The following is an 18,455-nucleotide window of genomic DNA, read 5'->3' on the forward strand; positions in this document are numbered from 1 at the left end:
TCGACCCTTGAGGGTGGCACCTGAAATTTCTTTTTGTACTTTTTTTGTTCAGCCTATGAAAGCTCCGTTTTCGTCAAGACTGTCTTTTTGTGGTCAGAATGCCGTAGCCTATGGTTAAAGGCTAAATATCTGTCTGGCCTCAGCGTCCGTCTAATTCTAGCGCGAAAAACAAATTAATAGAAATATAACCTAATGAACAAATGTTGGAACCAAGCTGCATTTTATAAACGATAGCTCTATTCTCACTTCGTGCATTCAAAAGTAAACCAAATAAAACAACGTTAGGATTTCCGTGTGAGGTAAATAAAAGAGGGTGACTGGCTTTGTGTGTGTGCGTGGGTCAGTTACAGACATCTGTGATATCCGTGCAGTTTTTGCTTCTTAAAGTTAATTTTTAAACTGCAAATCGTGGGATATAACTTCCGAACAGGATGCATGGGCTATTAGGGACGCTGTAGTGAAGGGCTTAGGAATACTTTTTAACATACGCTCACATCGTGCAGCACACGAGCGTTTTTGTATTTCGCCTCCATCGAAACGCGGTCGCCGAAGCCGAGATCGAACCCGCCTACCTAGGATCAGCAGCCAAATGCCGAAGGCACTGAGCCACCACCACCGGTAACTTTAATTCTACATCATACATTTTACCAAAGCCTGAGATACAGCCACACCAGACGACAGCCTCCTCCAGTCGACGCAGGCTTCACTGCACCCACAAGGATTTTCCACTCTTCTTCCCGAGTACGAAGGACGTAGCGTGGAATAAAGTACTTAACGCGCCGACTTTCAAGAGCTCCTCCGAAGAAGCATCATCCGCGGTGACCCAGTCTCGCCCTCTCTCATCCACACCCGCACATTTGCGCCGGACGGATAAGAGTGGAGCGTTTGCTTTTTTCCTCTTCCTCGCCTCATGAGCTCTTTATTGTTTTCTGCAGTCCTCTCCTTCGCCGCTACAACGGCAGCTGCGGCGTTGGATGCTGCGAGGCGCTAGATAATCTGTCAGCGGGAGCTCTCACACGCCACGCACCCGACACCATATCGACCACAAAAAAAAACAAACCTGGAGACCCCCGTCGACCTCACCACGCCATGCGCCCGCCAAACTCAAGAAGGACTCGCGAGAGGGAAGAGAGGGCTATAGCTGAAGATGCCCCGAGTGCGCCGCTCCAGGATGGGGCTACTTTCTCTCCTTCTCCGCTCTGTCTGGAAAAAGGGGTGGCGGAGAGGGTGGTAGGGATTTCGTGCACAAACTGACGGCTCGTACGTCTACCTCCCTCTTCCTTTGTGGTTCTTGGCGCGCGCTCGCACTGTCTGCGAAGGAAGCGGTGCTAGGGAAGCAGAGTGAAGGCAGCCCGCTGTCTGACCCTGTCGTGCCCGGTTGCCCACTAGCTGTCGACCTCTTCAAACGAGAACTCCATTTTGAGACTGCCACCGACACAGGAGCCCATGGCGCTCCGTTTATATGCTCCCCCTCCTGTTTATAATATCCTCATGTGTGTTCTGTAGCCCAATGGGAAAAAAGTGGCTTCAATAAGACCGGAGTCTAGCACGACGTTGGAGTTTTTAGAGGTCTAATCTTCTCGATCATTTCGCACAGGTTTTTTCTTTGTTTTTAGTAACGTTACGTTCTAAATTTTAGATCTTTATCGCACCATGCGAGCGTGCTTTCAAGTCTATGATGCGTTTCAGAGTGGGCGAGATAGAACATGCCCGCTATTATAAATGTGATACTTATTTATCTAAAATTGCATAGCCTCCTGAGTTAATACAGGCCTGCATGTCTATTATACTTTTTTTAGTGACATCAGCTTCTTGTGAAATCTCATCTAGTAAAAGAGTAGTGTAGAAGTTGTCACGAAACACGCAATAATATTTGACAGCAGTACGCAGTTGGGCTCATTAGTGCGGGTTTTAGAAGATCATCGGAACACAGACACGGGAGAGAAATTTATAACGTTTACTCTTGTCGCGCTGCCTCGCTGTCACGTTAGCTGGTATTTGTTCCAGCAGATAGAGCATACAAGTCAATTCATACTCCCTGGCGACTCAATGAACTTTGCCTAAACAGATAGAAATCAGTCGTTCGATCACGTTCCACGTGACACTCGCGGTAATGCACAATGCACTACGACAGCCGCTATGGACGAGGGTGGCGCTGGTGAACACTCTCAAGGTTAGATTGTACGTAACATAAACACTGCTGAAAGAAAAGATTGGGCAGCTGCCGCCGTAGCTCAGTCGGTGGAGTACTCTACGAGAAATCTGAGGTCGTTGGTTCAGATCCCACCGGCGGCTAGTGGTTGTTTTTCTTCTAGTTTCTAGTCAGCTATTGTTTAGTAATAAAACAATTACACTAATAATTTCCCACTTATGAACACCAAAATTAAAATAAATAGAAACATTACATGTGCTTTCATGCGTCTGAATGACATTGGCATTCGGCTACCTTTATACACAAAGGCTCACTGTGTACACTGCCCTGCTCATTTTAATGAAAGCGACCATTTGGGCATTCCTGGACTCATCGTAATATTAAACATGGCTCAGGCTTCCCGGTCTCCTTTATTTTCTTCGTTCTTCTAATGGCAGTCACCCCATCACCTCTGCCACTATACTCGGTACCATATAGGCCTTTAGAGGTAGTAAGTTTCGTGGTTTTACTTTGCACAAAGCATGCGCGTCATGTTTATGGCGCTCCTTCGAACGAGATATTACCCTTTCTTTTTAGGGTTCTTTTACTTCATTCTGCGCCGCCGCGGTGGCTCAGTGGCTATGGTGCTCGGCTGCTGGCCCGAAAGACGTGGGTTCGAACCCGGCCGCGGCGGCTGAATTTCTTTGGAGGAGAAATTCGAGGCCCGTGTACTGTGCGATGTCAGTGCACGTTAAAGAACCCCAGGTGGTCGAAATCTCCGGAGCCCTCCATTACGGCGTTCTCATAGCCTTAGTCGCTTTGGGACGTTAAACCCCATAAACCAACCAACCAACTTCATTCTGCTTGACATGTTCTCGTTTTTCTGCGTAAAAACTTTTTTTCAGCATCAATTACGCGTGACCACTCGGTGAATCATACTTTCCAGATGATCGCTTACTGGATAAAAAAATCTCGCAGAAAATGATATCTTTGCCAGTTGAGTCCTGCATTTCATATTAATCTGCAACTGTTTTATAAATAAAAAAACTGGCTTCACTGCTTTCTTGTAATAATGTCAGTGCGATAGATACGTGCTGTTGCGTTCTTATGTCAGCTCTGGAAACCGAACTTACGCGTGCTTGATCTGCGCGGTTTTCTTTCCTTATTTCGCAGGCTCAATATGACTAATAATAAATAAACGGCACTTCTAGTAGAAGAAAAACGACCATAAGTTTAAGCACCAGCTTTGCTTCCACTTTAGGTAAAAGTTTAATAGAGCAAGTTAGCAGTTTTCTTCGTGGACGCATAGACAGGCTTCAATGAACTGTCTCATAACGTTAGCTGTAAGTCAGCGAAGGCATAGAGGCCACTTTGTATACATCCCACCTTCGCTACAAGAAACACTGCGGTAAAACGCATATTCCTGGCGAACACTGTAGTTGGCGCGAGTGACGCCACGAATCCATTCTCTCGCGAAATCGAAGCAGGCTCATGGTCAGTTTACATGGGTCGCGAAGGCGGACCTCGAATGCGGTTCAAATTGAAGCTCCAATGACATCAGTAAGGCTGCGGAACTGAAGCGACAAAATGAAGTGCGTGGACAAAAAAATATATCAGAAAATAATTAGTTACATATTTGTAACTCATAAGGATTTATAAAACAATTCTAATTGTTTAAAAATTATTGCAATGTGTTCGTTTGGTTGTAAAGCACAGCGTGTTTTTAACAAAAGAGTCTATGTTCGGGTTCCTTCATAATACCGGGCCAGCGGCTCTTATGTCATCCATATTGATTATTCTGCGGCTAGCTTGCCACTAGCGGCCGCTACTGCCGGCCTTCACCGTCGTATGTCGTCAACTCGTGGCTTCGTTGCGTGCGGCTGCTCTCCTTTTATCACCGCTGATTTCACGCGCTTGTGTTACTTTCTGTTCTCGGGCTTTGTTCTCTTCGACTACGTGTGCGCGCTTGTTATCTGTCGCACCAGTTGACAGTTCTAGTCGTACGGTTTTAGCGCTGCTGCCTGCGGAAAGACGGTGTGTTTCGAAATGAAAAGCGCAGAGCACGCGAAGAAATCATGGTACGTAGGGAAGTGTCAAAGTGAGAACTGCTCTGCTGGCAACTAATTGCAATGGTAGGGTTTTATATTTGCTTTGGTACTTTATTAGGCCGTTTCCACTGAGTGTCTATACCAGTCAAAAATGCCTTTCCACAATTTGTTCTGAAAAGAGGCCTAATTTCAGAGGGAAATGCAGCACAACTTACAGCACTCCTAAGTCATTTATGCATAGGAGCTAACTAGTTCGTTCGCTGCTCGTGGAAACTTTTCACTTCTCTCTTTGCTTAGATAAGCAACCTCTTGTTGTGGAACTATTCCTAGTTATGTGTGTTATGGTTTTCAACTAAGAAATTGACTTCGGTTAAGCATCTGCAGTGTTGTCTCTCTTTGTGTGAGTTAAACTAAATGGTTTGGTCTGGTTTAGGGGGGATTTAACGTCCCAAAGCGACTCAGGCTATGAGGGACGCCGTAGTAAAGGGCTCAGGAAATTTCAGCCACCTGGGGTTCTTTGATGCGCGCTGATATTGCACAGTGCACAGGCCTCTAGAATTTCGCCATCCTGTCACAACTCAATGCTCGCAAACTCCGCTGCTCAAGAACGACTTTCAAACATGGGAATATAACTATACCTATAACTGTGCCTCTCGGGCATTAAGAAAACGGTCGTTCCTGTTGGCGCGTTAACATCTTGAATTTCAGCGCAACACACGAGGCAAAAACAAAGGAAGAAGACACAAAGAGGAGGAGGGAGAGAGAGAGAGAGGGAAAGGCAGGGATGTTAACCAGAAAGGATAAGACACAAAGAGGGTGGACTACTAAATCTAGCGCCTGTAGTCTGCGCTCGTCATGTTTTCTTTCTTCGTCTTTGTCTCGTGTGTCACGCTGAACAACGATAAATTCGATGGGTTAGTTATTCCGCGAAAAATTACGTTTCTATGACGTGTCCTTTTTAATTATGGCGTCATAATTTAGTTGTCCGTACACTTCAAAGAACACGCTGCTCCGGCACCATGAGCCGCCATGTTTTGGACTTAAGGGCTTCTATGGAAGTAGAGCTACCACTATGCATCTACCTTGGCCGACTTTCTAATGCATTCGCCTCCGCACCAATCGTGTTGACTGCTAGTGATTTTTTTCAACACTTCCTAACATTCGCAGCAAGTTCGAAATCTTGTTGAGTTGAGAGTTTGTAGATCTGCAAGCCCGTAACCTGCGTGAGCTCTATACAGCCTGACGCTTAGTGGGAATGAGTTTGAGTAAGTGGGCATCCAGAATGCACCCGTCCATCTTCAGTTAATTTTATCTCCCAGTTCTAAATTCATCATTGATTACTATTGAGTATTACTTCTTGTGGGGATAAGCGGCTGAAGCTGCGAGCGGGAAGCCAGTCTGCCATGCACCCGACAACACTTTTTTTGCCGTCATTATCTACAAATCAGTATTAATTCAGATGCTGCAGATCGAGTGCATGTCAGCACGTGCTACATTGAACAATGTGACTGCGCGAAATGAATTTGGCATGCGACAGACTTCACACGTGCTCCTAATAAAAAGAAGCAGCACAGCGAAGTATATTACATCTACAGTTCATTAAGGGCGTAATGTTGCGAACCTCTTCGTGCAAAAAAACAAAAACAAAACATATGACTACCCTAGGCTTGTGGCTACCGCATTGCACGCTATTTTTACTGACGAACACAGTAGGACAATGGTCTGTGGAGTTAATTTCTACGCCTTGTTGATGTCGATATCCAACAAAACCGATGCTCAAGTGCAACAATTCCTAACAGATTTGTGGGCGCATAATACACGCTACAGTGGGACCTGTCACGGGAAAAGATATATTGTTTCTGGAGCCTACGACAAACGTATAAGTCACTTTAGTACCTGCGAAAATTTGATCAAGTGTTTGTGCACTCGTTGCATTCTTTTCCGCTGTAACACGCTGTGATCTATAGCGTTCTCCAACTTCATTGCAAAAGCTTTGAAAAAACAATTGGCAGTGGCTTAGCTCAGCTAGGCCAGGATATACGTAGCGAAAGCAGCTTCGCCTACGGTACTGGCATTTCCGTAGCGACGCGCCGTCGTTGTCGTTCAGCAGCTTGGCGGTGTTTCTTCGCGAAACCTTCATCTCGTTCTTCGGGCGTCTCGAATACCCGCTTAGCCTTTCTCGCGTCGTTTTCACGCTATCGGCCGGCCTTGTATCATGCGACGAGTTGTGAATCAGAAGACTCAATTTCACGCAGCCTGTATTGCTGCCGTGACGAGCACGGCCGTTCTCTGCTTCTTCCATGATGCGTGTCTGTGGAGCGAGCGCATCGCTTCTGGCTTGGAACCCAACTGCGCGGCGCGACTCTGCGCAAGCGCAGCGCGGCGCAGCTGCTGCGGCGCCACGGTTGCCATGCTACTGGTTGCCTTGGTAACGGCGCATGCGCAGGAGTGGCCTTTGGCAGGCACCGCGAAAAGCGCTTCTGCTAGCCTAGTGCAGCTTTCGCTATAAAATTTCAGGTGCATTTAAGTCTCCTTACGTGCGGCAATGTGAAAGCTATGCGTGGTCCACCACCTGCGCCATCTGCTGGACCAGCGCCGTAGATTACAAGAAAGGCTTCCAGTGGGTGCCGCATGATTGCGCTTCTACTACACGCCATGCACGGAGGAAATTTACCGGAAACGGTGGAAATTTCGCACTCGCTTGATTGCGACATCTGTAATTAACATGCTCATAACTACTCACGTAGGCCGTAATACATATCTCGAAGGTACGTTTTTGAGAACTGTGGATTCACTAGACGCGCCTTTATTCAGCTTCAAACGTCGTCAGCTTGTGGAAAACATCCGTGATGCACCGACATTGTGGCTCTTGTTTCTGCCAAAGACCATTTCTCTAGAATGATTGTACACCTAAAAGAATTGTATGCCCAGACTGAGCATGAACCGGAATGGTACTCACTCTTAGTGCTGTGTTGTCCCTTGCCTTCTTTCTAGTTCTTTGTAGCTTAGACGTGTCGTGTTATGATGTATTCGCTATGTGCTCCGGTTTGACTCTTTTCTCGTGCTTGTGTGTTGATGTGCCACTGTTCGTAGATAGCTCTTGTACATAACATATGGCATAATTGTAATAATTACCATGCTGCAGAAAAAGAAGTGTCGTGGCCCTTCCTATGTCATTTACAAAAAGCCAAACAGTGCTAATTCCGAAAACTATTGATGAAGGAAAACTGCGCTCCGTAGACGGATATAGGCCCACTACATTGGCAAATGGGGATTACAAAATTTTTGCTAGTCTTGTCAAATCACCTGCAATTCGCAATATCGGTACTCACTGGATCTCACCAGACATGCGGTTTGAGAGGCCGTTCCATTCAAAGTAATGTTCACGCTGCGCGTACAATTGTTAAATATTCCTCCAGCTGTCATGGGCAGCTTGCTCTGCTTCAGATCGACCTTGCGAAAGCATTTGACTGCGTTCGCCATTCATTTCTGTTTTCACTTCTAGAGCGAGAAAACGTGGGTTCTACTGTACTTAAGGGAGTGCAACTTTGCTACAGCAACTGTAGCGACTGTGTTACTGCTACAGCAGAAGTAACGATTAATCACTCATGGCCAGTACTCGAATTCTGTGCCGATCCGCTCTTCCGCGAAGCAAGGCTGTCCGATGTATCCTCTGCTTTTTGCTCTTTACCTGGAACCGCTTTGTTTGAGTGTTTTGCGTAACAGTAACATCCATGGATTCCCTGTTTTGGGAAATGAATTCAAATTGCTAGCATATTCTGACGATCTTGCATTTTTCTGCATTGACAAGCCCAGCATTGATGATGTGTTCTCCACGGTAGATCGATTTGGCATCGTTCTGGTGCTCAAATGAATCACTCCAAAAGTTCTGGCCTATGGTTTGGTTCATGGGGCACAACTCCGCCCACGTACGCTGGAGTAAAATGGTCTTGTGTGCCTCCTAAATATCTTGGTGTTCCACGACATGCCTTCAAATCAAGTGCGCATTCCTGGAGAGAGCGAGTTCCGGCCGTTGAGCGTTATGCTCAGACGTTTGTACCGCGCATCGGCTTTCAATTTTTGGTCGAGCCCAGGCTTGCAACGCCTTTCTGGCAACAAGAATGTATTACGTACTCCAGGTCCTTCACTGCGCCAGACATTACATACAGCGTTTCCATCGTATATTTGCGACGTTTATTTTTTCTTCCAAATTTGGGCCCATGCGGCGTGGTACCCTTTTCAGGCCTGTTTGTGCAAGAGCACTGGGCCTAGAGCACCTTTAGTGAGACAGTTGGTTGTCCGTTTCTTCTTTTTCCGTGATTGTTCTCATCCGATTATTAAAACATTCGTGCAGGTTAATTTCATGACTCTACTTCCGAACTTAGTAGTTTCGTCCAATTTTACTGAATGCCCTCGTTTACTAGGCACTATGCAGGAAGCTTATGCCTGCGTGTGTTTTTTGACAGTTAGGTTTTCAAATGAGTACTTATGTTCTGTTTCGCACAACAATCTGTACAGGCATTTGATATCGACGCTCTTCCCGCCCCTACTTTATCATTCTGTCTACTTTGGGCTCATGGGTCATGATGTTTTAATGTGAGTGCGTAAAATGCCAATTTCTCCTTGCACCAAAATATTTTTCTACAAATTACACACCGGAACTCTACCTGTAAACACGTGGCTCAATAGGAAAAACATTTTTGTGTCTTTAAACAGTCGCTTGTGCAATGTGCCTGAAAAAACTGAACATAGTTGTATAGATTGCAACGACGCGATTTTGTTTTGGGATGTGTTGCAGAGGACGCGACAGAAAGATTTTCTTCTAAATTCCTACAGTGTGCGCTATCTTGTTGCTTCCCATCCTGACTCGAAACCCTATGATATGATTCTTCTGATTGGACTTCATAGCCTTTGGAAAACGCGCATGCAAGACCGCCACGTTGAACCTGTTGTTTCGGCCAGAATTCATTTTAGCCGAATGTGGCTGGAGGTAAACGACATTCACAAAGAATTGGTCTTTTTACCGGATTGGTTTCCTCTCCTGATGCGCTTTATATCCTTACCGGCATTTTAGTTCTAATATGTTTACTATCATGTTTGTGCCATTTAGCGCCTACCTAGGTGCTCTGTAAATAGCATTTTTTGTGTGTGTTTACACACACACACACACACACACACACACACACACACACACACACACACACACACACACACACACACACACACACACACACACACACACACACACACACACACACACACACATATATATATATATATATATATATATATATATATATATATATATATTTCTGTACAAAACCATGTAAATAAATACCACGAAAGAAAAAAAAAGTGTCGTGGCCGAGTGGCAGCTTCCCCTTCTCGCACGCCGCGGTCGCCATGGTCGCCATTGTATTGCTTGCCGTAGTAACGGCGCATGCGCGGTAGTGACCTTTGGCAGGCACCGCGGACTGCGCTTCGTCTAGAGTGGTGTAGCTTTCGCTACAAAAATTTCCGCCTCAACCGCAGGCTAATTCATTATCGTTGAAATCACGCATAAAGCCTTTGTACTGTAGTAACTTTTCTCTCGTTTTAAGTCTGACCGCGGTAATCACCTGGTTCAGCCACGCATGATGGAAACCAGTAATCGTCTGCACTGAGATCGACTAATTGAAAGCCGCCAGCACACGGTTGCCGCCGAAATGCTATAGCGGCGCCATGAGAGAACCCGCGCACCTTGCACCGCTCGCCCCGGTGCCTTTCCCCTGCAGAGAACAGATGGTGCAACCACCACCCTTCTGCGGACACTCGGCGGTGGACTGGCCGCTAGGGGTCGTTGATTACGGACGCACTTCCCGTTGGTTCCGTCCAAAGACGGCGTTTTTTGCCAATCGCCAGCACCGCCAGCATCGCAACCTTTGCCCACAGCCTCGTGAAGGTCAGCGCCACCCACTGACGATTAGACAAGCCCGACCATTTCCACCCCCCCCCCCCCCCCCGCCTATTTTTCACCCAAGCCAGCGAGCCGCTTGAGTTAGGCCACGCTCCGCCTGGAGCTTGGTCTACTCCGGCGCGACCTCCCTTCCAGGCCCCACCATGGAGGTGCAAGCGCCTGGAGAGATCCTCGATCAGCGGGATTATGACCCCCGTGACCGGACTCATATGTTTAGCGTTCCGGCCCGACGATAGGAGCGGGTAAGAATGCCCCATAGCCTACAACGCCGCCGCAGAACGCCGTAAACGCCTTCATGAACGCCAGCGCGACAGCCGGCTCGCCACCCGCTGCTTTCGCGTCCTTGTCTCTAATGTCACAAGACGTGCGCGCTGCACTCCTAATCACTGAAAAATCAAGACAACAGCCTCCGCTCCCGCCTCCAGGGTGGTGAGAGGAGGCCTCCAACTCACCACCTTGCCTCCCCGCCAACTACGGTGCGCCCTTCTCCTAGCAGCCCAAGAGCTTCAAGAACCAGACAAGGTCCACCCCCGCATCCATCCAGCTAACAACACATGCACTGCAAACACGCCCGAGAAACAAGGCGCCATCAGTATGCTCCGTATTACCAAACTCAATTTGCAAGAGAGTACATACGCGCTAGCAGCGTACATAGCGGCCCCTGATAGAACAGTATGTGGGGCAATTAGTAATGCGTACTGGCAAGAGACTCCGGCAGAACTCCTGGATGACTTGATCGTAGGAAACCCTTATCGCCCTGTAGTAGACGCCAGTTGGATGGGCAATACCAGATCTATTTTCATCACCTTCCGGGAAGGTCCAGTCCCCAGAAAAATTTTATATGGGGGAAATCAGCACCTCTGCCCCCCGTAACGCGGCCATGTGGGCGCATGCATTGAGGTTCTCTTCTTCTTTTAAATAACCTTGGAAACAAGATGGATTTCAGGGCACGTACCTCAAAGAGGTCACTGAGAAGATTCCTGCTGGAGACTGAAATAAATATTTAACTTTATAGGTTATATCCGGTTATAGGTTTATAGGTTATATGCGGAATATGCATCCCGCATATAACATCGAGAGGAGGAAAGCAAGAGGGGAAGCCCTGCAGAAGAAATGGGACAAGCAAAGTAACACCCTTTACATGGACGCAGCAGGACCTAAGAGTGGAGTCGTGACTGTTGTGGTCTCAACGCCTTCGGGATCGATGGTGAACTGCGCGTCGATGAAAACATCTAACCCCACTCACGCAGAGGACGCAGCTGTTGCATTAGCTGTAGCATCTAACCCCAACGCCGTTGTGCTCACTGATTGCCAGAACGCCTGTCGCAACTTCAATAACGGATTAATTCACAGGTCAGGGTTGTCATTGCTGACGACTAAGCATCCATCCAACCAAGCCTCAGTCATCTGGTTTCCCGGTTACCTGGAACTACCAGGAGGAAACGAAGCCGCTCACAGGCATGCCCGAGCTCTTCTATACCGGGCGTCTCCCCCTGATGACCATGAAGGGTGCCGCGACCTAATGGGTTTAGCAGTGTATGCTGACAATCTCGCGCCATACAGAACAGCCAGAAAGGAGTACCCAACACCACATAAATCCCTCAATAAGTTAGTAGAGAACACCCTTAGTAGACTACAAACCAACACATACCCAACGCCAGCTAAGTTACACCAGTGGTACTATACTCTCCCATACCATGTGGTAGAGGTAGCTAACCTCTACCACATGGTATGGGCATGCCAATTTAATCCCTTAGTTGACCCCATTCCAAACCCCTCAGAGGAGCAGTGGGAGGCTATTCTGCTCAGCGATGATCATGGCCGTCAGTACTGGCTGGTGGGGAGGGCCAGCGCAGCAGCAACAGCCTGTGGACTACCAGACTAGGCGGTCCACCCATATGTTCTAAGAGTATTGAGCAAATGAAGATGTTTTCAATCAATCAATCAATCGCCTCATTCTATCGAAAAGCTGAAACAGCTGATGAGCGGCACTCAAATTTCTCATTAGGAAGTAACGTAATCATCACCAATTTTTTTACCACCACCGCCACTCGGCATTGGTGGCTTTCGCTCCCTCTGTCTCGTCACAGAGAATCCCGGTTTCCCACTAAACGCGGCCGGGTCATTGAGAGGTGTCGTTGACAGACTTGGCACGAGACCAAAGTTACTCCAATACGCAATCCCTCTGCGCGGCTTCACCTCAAACGACCCTCTGTTTCTGGCAGGGGGATTTTTCAAAGCTGCTAAGATAAAGTTGCAGAGCACTGTGTATCGCATTTCTCACTTATCAGCGCTCTTTTTCGAAATTCTCTTATTTCATTAAAGAGTTTCTCTCTCTCTCTCTCTTTTTAGAGAGCGCTCACAGCGAGAACCACACTCAAATTTGTTATTAAAGTGGGTTCAAAAGCAGCGGTTCTAAAAATTCAAGACATGATACTGACCGACATGTTCAGTAGACACATCCCCACAGCGATATCTCACCTTTTTTTTTTCACCTGTAGCTCACAGATAATCACAGCTGCCTCCTCAGTGGTAATATTAGTGACGCGTCAATATTGCTATTATTTTGCTCGTCGTTCTCCTAGGGCTGGCATTAAACTTGACATTTTTGTTTCAGGTGTCCCGAACTTCTACGCTGTCTTGCTGTCACGTGCTCAGAACGTTCCGGCACCCTGCTGTACCCCCGAAGCTAGGTAAGCGAGTGACTGCTCTGTTTTTCTGCTAAAAAGATTCCAGCACAAAATTACTAACCCCATAAAATCGATATGATTTTTTTTCGGGGACGTTAGGAGATGCCTTCTAGCAAGTTTCAGTCGCAGGCGTTCAGTTGCTCGGCATTTCCACCTCATCTCAGTTGCACTTCCTCAAATTATTGTGACGTTACTGAACCCAGTGGTTGTTTTCAAGAACAACCAGTACTTGCTAGGGACACTGACGTCATCAGTATTGTGATAGACTATCACAATAGACTATCAAGGTTGCCAGGTTGACTGCGGCTTTAAGGTGCACTTCAGTGCTGGCGCCGACCGAGACCGAGACTACCGGTGCAAAATCATTCGCGATTTCCGTTTTAACCCTGCGCACTGTTGTTCTCGAGCTCATTTTCATGGCAACTAGGAACTTGGGCCTTTTGCTGTTTGCAAAATAAATTGTGCTTGTACCCGTTTAACAACACGCAGAAAGTGATATCACGAAACATTGAAAACAGCTCGTAGCAACTGCACTTCGTAAAGTGTTGGCGTGAGTGCGGCTTGTGCCGACATCTGCTACTTCGATGAGTTTAATGTGCGTAGGTCTGCCAAGACCGAAGCGAAATGACGGAGCGGCGGGCAATGCTCTCGCCGCACGGAAGCCACGCTGTCCGCAGACGGCGGCGTGGCCCGGCGTTGCAACGCCTTCACTTCGATTCACTTGCTTTGTTGAGCTCTATATTCATGAGGCAACAGACGGCGAACAAGTGCCGACGCGGAACAGCTTCTCACTGCCGCCTGCTTAAAGGTTGTGGGCTGTGCGGAGCTAACTGAAAGATGCAGCCTGTGAAGTTCCTAGGAAACGAAGTGCTAGGCTTTACGAAGACTTACTCTTATCGCCGGTAATGAGGCAATCACCAGTTCATCACCTTGACATAGTGCATGAATTTTTAAATGAACCTACAGTCGTTTGCACCTGTACTACTTTGGAGACACTGATATTTGGGGAACCAGAATGAAACTGTTGAAGCGCAGCATTACTTCGAGGAAGTCCTACATTAAACAAAGAGAGTGGTGCAATGATGGTTATATGCAGTTCAACATCTTAAAGCTTCTCGGGGAATGAGAGAAGCCGCAGCGGAGGGTCCGGATAATTTCGACCATCTGGGGTTGTTTAACGTGCAAGAACATCACACAGGACATGGGTGTCAAGCATTTCGCCTCCGCATAAATGAGACCACCACGGAAGCGATCGAACCCGTGTCTTTCAGGTCAGCAGACGAGCACTATAACGAATGAGTCACTGCGGCCGCAGTGGTTACGTCAGATTTCAAGTGAAAGTAGCGATCGTCACTGTTTTACTCGAACTGGCGTATGAACTTTGTGGAAGAAAGCGTGAGCTAAGGCAACACCGGTATCTGCGCCTGAAAAGCTTGAACAAAACTCTTGAGTGCGTTCAACAGCTTGGCACAAGAATTAAAATGTTTAAAGTTTCAAAAGAGTTCGCACAGTTTTTGGTTCTTGTTCCCGTCAGATTTCGACCCTACGCCCGAAACTGCTGCAATATTTAGGAACAACAATCCATTAGCCGTGCAAACTCGGTTTAAGCCAGTCTTGCCTCACTCACGAAATGAGCGGAGGGCTGTGGGTTATTTGCCGTACTTTGTTGGTACACTCACTTAAAAAGCGTCACTCGAGGCATTCTCCTCTGCAGCTTTCTTACAACACACTCGTCCTTATTGGAAAGCACACTTTTCCGGCTTCGTTTCCTGTCACTCTTACCTGCCTTCAAACGAAGTTTTATTACGCCGCCCTATATTAATAACAATAGTAAGAATTTTTTTTTTGAACACTGAACACATAACAAAGATGTACAGTTTTCCCTTCTAGCCATTTCACATCGCTAAGGCGGCTGCTAATGAGCATATATGCTCTGTTTGCAACTATGTCACGTATATCTATTAGGTAGTTGTAATATCACCACACCGTTAACCCTAAGTATAGCGCTGCCTAACTTCCGGACACTAAGCTGCATTAGTGCTGCCTGTCTTAATCTTTACGCTTAAAGCTAGCACGTCGCTGAATACGACGCATAAAAGAAAGATGGAAAGTTAAGAAAACCAGACCGCAACTGAGAGAATGCAGCCAGCAGAGTCAAGGAGCAGAAAGGCATCAGCGATCATATCGAACAAAGCAGCAATCATAGCATTGCGTTCGGAAAACGCGCTTCACTAGAGGCGTGAGCAAGCGACGTCATCAAGTCGCTCGCACAAGATGCCTTCATAGTTTCGCCAAAATGTCTGAGCGAACGAGAAGACAGGTATGAAGACCGATGGCGTTAAAAAGACAAAGAACCGTCCAAATCTTGGCATGCGCCGGAAAAACAGCAGGAAGTTTCGAGAGATTTACCGCCGCAGCTGCAAATGACAACGTCCAGAGAGAAAGAAAGAGCAGGGTAAAGAAAGTGCCTAGCGAGCGGTTTTGAAGGGCGCCGCAGAACTGCTCGATCTGCGCTGCTCTGTCTCCTCCTCCATACTTCGCGTCATTCCGAGGGCAGCTAAAGACCCAGCTGCGTGCATTTCGAGCACTTGTTCTTTCACGTAGGAATCTAACGCCGGCGCGACGAAGAAGTCGAGCGACTCATTCCAGAAGCAGCGAGCACGCTATTTTTGTATTACGGGACAAGCGGATTTGTCTTGCGGCGAGCAGAAAGGAAAACCGCGTCATCCGGAGAAAACTGCTTAGCCCCGCGGTCGCCCGCTGAACAGTGCAAAAGAAGAGATCCACGCCCCGATGGTTTTCGTCCTGGGCTCGCTTCAGTGAAAGACAACGGGAGTGCTCTGGTGCGACGGCAATGCTCACGCTTGTGCTTGCGTGTCAGTGTGCTTGAGATTGTGCAGCGCCCATCGCTCAGCGGGGGTGCCGTCGTGACACGAAAGGAGACATGTTTGCCTTTGTACTGATGTGATCGTGTCCTACGGTTCCAGCATCACCGGAATCACCGCAACGGCACAAACGTGAGGACTGATTAGTTTGCGTCTTTCCTAATCCAGAGCGTCGAGTTGTGCTTAAGGGGTGAGAAGGTACAAAGCTGATCACCTCCGTTTTTTTCTTTGCTCTTCTGAACTTCAAGTGTGACGTTGAGTCGTGGCTGGTGCAGCTGCCACAGTGAAAGTCTGAAATGCTGCGATAGCTGTGTAACTAGAGTTAGCGTCAGCAAATGACAGCCTGAGTTGGTGAGCATATCCTCCCTAAAGAGCGCTTTGTGGCTGGCTGATGCTTCGGTTATCGTATACCGTCGGCTAGAACGAGAGCACCGCCCTGCTGGAACGAAGCCAACCAGAAGCCGTCCTTCTTTTCCACCGCACCGCTTTTGAGGCGTGGTTGACCTGTAAGAAGGAGTGTTCAGCTTAGGTTAGGGACAACGCAGCGAGCTATGGAAAGAAAATTGATAGGTGTAACGTTAAGAGAACGAAAGCTGGTAGAGTGGGTAAGGGAACAAACGAGGGTTAAGGTTATCCTAGTTTAAATCAAAAGGAAGAGATGGGCTTGAGCATGGCATGTAATATGAAGGCAAGATAACCGCTGTCCTTAATGGTAACGGAGTGGATTCCAAGAGATGTAGAGAGGTCAATCGTAGCAGGGGGCGGTAGAAAGTGAGGTGGACGGATGAGATTAAGAAGTTTGTGGGGATACGGTGGTCGCATCTGGCAAAGGACAGGGCTAATGGAGAGATATGGGAGAGGCCTTTGCCCTGCAGTGGTGTAGTCAGGCTGATGATGATGATCATGCCGCCATTTCTAATGTCAGCGAAACAACAAGCTTTTCCGAAACACCACGCCGTATTTTGAGCTCCACAGGACGCGATATTGCATTTCAGGATTCTCCTACATCCTTGGTTTGGTTGGTTTGGTTTATGGGGTTTAACGTCCCAAAGCGACTAAGGCTATGAGAGACGCCGTAGTGGAGGGCTCCGGAAATTTCGACCACCTGGGGTTCTTTAACGTGCACTGACATCGCACAGTACACGGGCCTCGAATTTCTCCTCCAAAGAAATTCAGCCGCCGCGGCCGGGATCGAACCCGCGTCTTTCGGGCCAGCAGCCGAGCACCATAGCCACTGAGCCACCGCGGCGGCTCTCTCCTACATCCTTGAGCACGGCATTAGGACTAGAGTAAGGGAAGCTGAGGCGCGAGCCCATGCTTTACTACGAAGTCATCTCTGGTGGCCGGTCGCTCTCACACACGCGGCGCTGTTTGAATCATTGTACAGGCGCCACTAGCAGGACACACCCGACCTGAGAGGCGCGCATATTTTGTCGCATTTCAAGCTTAGGCGCAGCGTCAATATTTTGAGATAGTCTTGACACTGGCACAGGAGAGCTTACATAATCGAAGTAAAATGTGATTTATGCACTGACTTGAAAAACGAAAGCATTGAAATACAACGTGACGTCACCCTAATCGCATTGTTTCAAAAGGACAGATAATAGGCTTGCTAATGTAGGCAAGAACTCAGCTTTAAACAGAATGTTCGGATTTTTTTATACATATCTGTTCCACGCCTAGCAACAACAGGCGAAAAAAAAAGACTTCAGACTGAATAAATGATGGCGTGCCAGGTACCAAAAAATTCTTTCACCGCAATAAATCATACTGTCACTTCGTTGCTTTGTTTCTTCAAGTGCATAGAGTTTTCAGCTGTGGACACCACCAGAACACGTGATATTTAGTTATATATTCTTTAATCAGTAACATGGTTTTCCTTTCATAAATATCATCATAAGCCTGACTCCGCCCACTGCAGAGCAATGGCCTCTCCCTTACCTCTATAACTAGCCCTCTCGTGTACCATCTGCGGCCATTCTATCCCCGCGAACTTAATCTTTTGCCCCCACCTTCTGCCGCCCCTCGCTGCGCTTGCTTTCTCTTGGAATACGACCAGACGGCTTCCCGTCAGACACTACACCTCAAGGAATACATTCCCTTACTCCTGAGGACCATCGGTTATCTTGCGGTTTACCATTATATTATTATTATTATTATTTATGACTTGTGAGCCGGTTCAGCAGCGTTTTCAGGCTCGTGGATAGCTACGTGGGGAAACAGTGAGATTGTGGAATACTCTATGTAACTCGATGGCAACGATGGGAAACATAGCTCGACATTCGGAATCAGGATTTGTGCCATGCGGCTATAGCATCTTTGAAAGGTCATCTAGAACAGATCCCATAAGCCTGGAATTGTAGTTAGTCATAGTTCTGGTCTATCTTTAAAAAAAGTTATGCAGCATTCTAAATGCTGGAACGGTCACCCCTACCGACGGGAAGGCTCGGCTTTCGGACCCTGAGACAGCTGGCATTATCAGTTCTTCTGAGGTGATATCAAACGCCTGCAGGCTGCGCCATGTGATACTCCCGTTGCTCGTTGCAGCTCTTTTTTTTTATACCCTCGCTGATTTTATTGTTAGGCCTCTTCAAAAACTAGTGTCAAATGAACGGCGACGGTTTTAGAAGAAAGAGCGCCCACGCGTGATGCCATATATCCTGATCTGGCATTCGAAGTGCCGCATATGCTTCAGTGTTCCTTGCCCCGCCGCGTTCGCAACGCTCAGACATTCGGTAACGACGT

General features: G+C 47.5%; 1 long non-coding RNA gene across 1 annotated transcript in view; it reads left to right on the forward strand.

The window, feature by feature from the left end:
• Positions 1-18,455, forward strand: part of LOC149339862 (uncharacterized) — a 163,074-nt gene that overhangs the window by 51,468 nt on the left and 93,151 nt on the right. The window contains exon 3 of the long non-coding RNA XR_016283827.1: positions 12,753-12,828. This is a non-coding gene — a long non-coding RNA (uncharacterized LOC149339862). The remainder of the gene's footprint in view (positions 1-12,752; positions 12,829-18,455) is intronic.

The sequence above is a fragment of the Amblyomma mixtum genome, chromosome 6, assembly GCF_055824585.1.
Source record: "Amblyomma mixtum isolate Tamu chromosome 6, ASM5582458v1, whole genome shotgun sequence".
Classification (NCBI taxonomy): Eukaryota; Metazoa; Arthropoda; class Arachnida; order Ixodida; family Ixodidae; genus Amblyomma; species Amblyomma mixtum.